Raw genomic sequence first — 4,248 nt, forward strand, 5'->3', positions numbered from 1 at the left:
TCGCACGAGCGTCAAACATCTCCACTGTCCACTGAACGCGCCCCGCGGGACACGGAGCCGCCCCCTCTCCCAGCGGTTTCGAGATGTTAACTGCCTCGCCTGGTATGCAGGAGGTCGTGGGTTCGATCGCGCTGACGCCTGTATATTTGAAGTTTAGCAGGTCACATATGGAGGTGGGTACTGTCACCTCTTCCAATACGTCTGTCAAACGAGGAAGAGTAGACCAAATGCCTTTTAATACTTGCTCATGGTGAGGCCCTTCCACCAGAAAAAAAGTGGCATTGGTCGAGCAATCGAAGGGCTGCACCCTTGGCATGTTCTCTGTCGCCACAGTACCGATTTACTTCGGCAGTGGCGAGATGTTAACGACCTGGCCGAGTGTGTCGGGTTCGTGGGTTCGATCCCGACCCTGACGCCTGTATATTTGGAATTTGCGTGTCTCTCCCCCCGTGGATTTTTCTCCGAGTCCTCGGGTTTCCCCTCCACAATTAGAATCAACATCGCGCGTTGAGAGTATTTGGCTGCCTTACATTTCCACGCGATAAGCCACGAAATTGAGCCATCATTTGTGATAGCCAGCTCGCTTCTGCCAAGAGCTACATAGCTCAGTGGGCCTTACCTGGTAAAAAAAATAAAACTTGTCACGAGCTATCATTTGTGGCCAGGTCGCTTATGACAAAGAGCCATGCACCGGTCAGTGGGCCTTACCTAGCAAGATAAAAAATAAAAATAGTTCATCGTTTAGTTATTTTGGACGCATCACGGGGCGCCGCTCGTCCACTGCACCGAGGCGACACCTGGCCGCGCGCCGCGTCGGAGGGGGGTGGTTGGCGGTGCGGACTCTTCGTCGGTGCACGCGGGGACGCTGTGCGGTGCTCACGGCGGCATGAAGGAGAAACCCTCCCCCCACCTCCCACCCCCTCCCCCCACCTCCCACCCCCTCCCCCCACCTCCCACCCCCTCCCCCACCTCCCACCCCTCCCTCACCTCCCACCCCCTCCCCCCATCTCCCACTTCTTCCCCCACCTCCCACAACCTCCCCCCACCTCCCACCCCTCACTCCACCTCCCACCCCTCCCCCCACCTCCCACCCCTCCCCCATCTCCCACTTCTTCCCCCACCTCCCACAACCTTCCCCCAGCTCCCACTCCTCCCCCTACCTCCCACAACCTCCCCCACCTCCCACAACCTCCCCCCACCTCCCACAACCTCCTTCCACCTCCCACAACCTCCCCCCACCTCCCACAACCTCCCCCCACCTCCCACAACCTCCCCCCACCTCCCACAACCTCCCCCCACCTCCCACAACCTCCCCCCACCTCCCACAACCTCCCCCCACCTCCCACAACCTTCCCCCACCTCCCACAACCTCCCCCCACCTTCCACAACCTCCCCCCACCTCCCACAACCTCCCCCCACCTCCCACAACCTCCCCCCACCTCCCAGAACCTCCCCCACCTCCCACAACCTTCCCCCACCTCCCACAACCTCCCCCCACCTCCCACAACCTCCCCCCACCTCCCACAACCTCCCCCACCTCCCACCCCCTCCCCCACCTCCCACCCCTCCCTCACCTCCCACCCCCTCCCCCCATCTCCCACTTCTTCCCCCACCTCCCACAACCTCCCCCCACCTCCCACCCCTCACTCCACCTCCCACCCCTCCCCCCACCTCCCACCCCTCACTCCACCTCCCACCCCCTCCCCCCACCTCCCACCCCTCACTCCACCTCCCACCCCTCCCCCCACCTCCCACCCCTCACTCCACCTCCCACCCCTCCCCCCACCTCCCACCCCTCACTCCACCTCCCACCCCTCCCCCCACCTCCCACCCCTCACTCCACCTCCCACCCCCTCCCCCCACCTCCCACCCCTCACTCCACCTCCCACCCCTCCCCCCACCTCCCACCCCTCCCCCATCTCCCACTTCTTCCCCCACCTCCCACAACCTTCCCCCAGCTCCCACTCCTCCCCCTACCTCCCACAACCTCCCCCACCTCCCACAACCTCCCCCCACCTCCCACAACCTCCCCCCACCTCCCACAACCTCCCCCCACCTCCCACAACCTCCCCCCACCTCCCACAACCTCCCCCCACCTCCCACAACCTCCCCCCACCTCCCACAACCTCCCCCCACCTCCCACAACCTCTCCCTACCTCCCACAACCTCCCCCACCTCCCACAACCTCCCCCCACCTCCCACAACCTCCCCCCACCTCCCACAACCTCCCCCCACCTCCCACAACCTCCCCCACCTCCCACAACCTCCCCCCACCTCCCACAACCTCCCCCCACCTCCCACCCCCTCCCCCCACCTCCCACAACCTCCCCCCACCTCCCACAACCTCCCCCCACCTCCCACCCCCTCCCCCCACCTCCCACAACCTCCCCCTCCCCCCACCTCCCACAACCTCCCCCCACCTCCCACAACCTCCCCCCACCTCCCACAACCTCCCCCACCTCCCACCCCCTCCCCCCACCTCCCACAACCTCCCCCCACCTCCCACAACCTCCCTACGGTTAATCGGCAGCACCGTTGCCATTCCCCCCAATCTGGGAATCCCTCGCACAGTCAACAAGGCACGGAACAGGCGTGGGCTTGCTTCTTGTAATCTTAGCGCTGCGCGTACGTCACAGAGATTTCAATGTTATTTGACGGCAATTATTTTATCGATGTTGTTGCAGTTGAACCCTTTATTTCGCCAGGAGATCATAAATGTAGCAATCGAGACGCATGGAAGAGCGTTGCCTCTTTTGCAAGGGAGACCCGGGTCGTATCAAGAAGGACATTCGAAAAATCACGAATTATATTTTCATGAAATGTTCGTGTCAGTTTTTTTGTTATACCTACGTTTTTTTTATTACACGTTTAAAAATAAGTATTTCTTTTGCAGTGTCTTTAGTGAATATTTAATGCGCTCCGGTTTTATTGCTTGACATTTGAAGGCGTACGTTTTCGTCGTCGTTGTTGTTGTTGTGGTGGTGGAGAAACAAACGAATCTGATATTTGCGTCGTGGCGTGGCCCGCGAGAGAGAAAGAGCGAGCGAGCGGCGAGGGGCAGTGGCGTGCCGACCCTGCCGAGACCGGCGCGCGCTGGGATACACCAGAAGCGGCACAACGCCACCGCGCACACAGCAGCAGCAGCAACGGCACCACCACCCCGCTCGACTTGTGGCTTGTTCTGTGAACATCCATACCGATGCCTACCACCCGACTGCTGTTTGCGATGGCTTTTGCGGAGTGTGCATGCGGCCACGATGTGGCTCAGCGGTGTGATATTTTGTGAGGACAATTTCCAGCAAAAAAGTCAAGGTCGGCTCGTCAGTGAATGTAGCCTGTCTTCCTCGCCACGCTACTTGCTTGCCTACTGACACGCGAATATCAGAGCTCCGTGAGATGTGAGGAAAAGCCGCGTCTGCCTTTACCGCTGGACATACGCTGCCTGGCAATTGGAACAACGGTTCGCGTTTATTAAATCTTCCCGCGCCTCCGTCTATCCAGCAGCATGAATGGCTGCACCACGGATAGTTGATCGGCAGGTCATGTCTGGTGGGTTACAGTGTGGGTACTCCCATCTATTTGAAAAGTAGGCTAAATTACCCTCTAGAGCAGCGTTCTTCGTTGCAAAGCACGCGGGCTACAGGCAGGCCCTGGTGGCCTTTAGTGCGGCCCCTGACGTGCAGCCCAATTGTTTAAAATGTGTGGCGGCCCTCACACACTGATGATGACTTATCGGCGAAAGTGCTCCCCCCCATCTTAAAATTCGTGAAGTGAAGAGCACTGCTCTAGAGGGAAGCCCTTCCACGAGCAGCGGCGGGAGCAAGCAATTGCCGGGCTGCACCTTTACCTTCACCCTCAATAATGCGACACGTCTCGAAGCCTTCGGACGTGCGAGCGTTCGAACTCACTCGCCCGGTGCGCTGGCCACTGACGTTTGAGCCGACGGGTTTGAACTCGGCCCAAGGTGGTTGGTTGTCCGTAGCTTGCGGCCCTGAGCTCTCTGGCCCATTGCGAAGCGCGGAGTTGGAGGGGGAAATTTCATTTCCGCCACTAAGAGCCTCTTAGGGGACGTAAATTAAGTGCACGGATCCTGCAATCGCATGATGCATCGTTCGTTTTTTTTTGAGTGACGTCGGTGGGTTTTATTGATAAATAAAACAAATCATTCCGCGCGTTGGGAAAATGATCTGTGTTGAGCAGAGGCATAACTTGTGCAAGGGACATGCCGGGGTGTAAATCAGCGAGGTG

The sequence above is a fragment of the Lampetra planeri genome, chromosome 31 (assembly GCF_965212315.1).
Source record: "Lampetra planeri chromosome 31, kcLamPlan1.2.h2, whole genome shotgun sequence".
NCBI classification, from domain to species: Eukaryota; Metazoa; Chordata; class Hyperoartia; order Petromyzontiformes; family Petromyzontidae; genus Lampetra; species Lampetra planeri.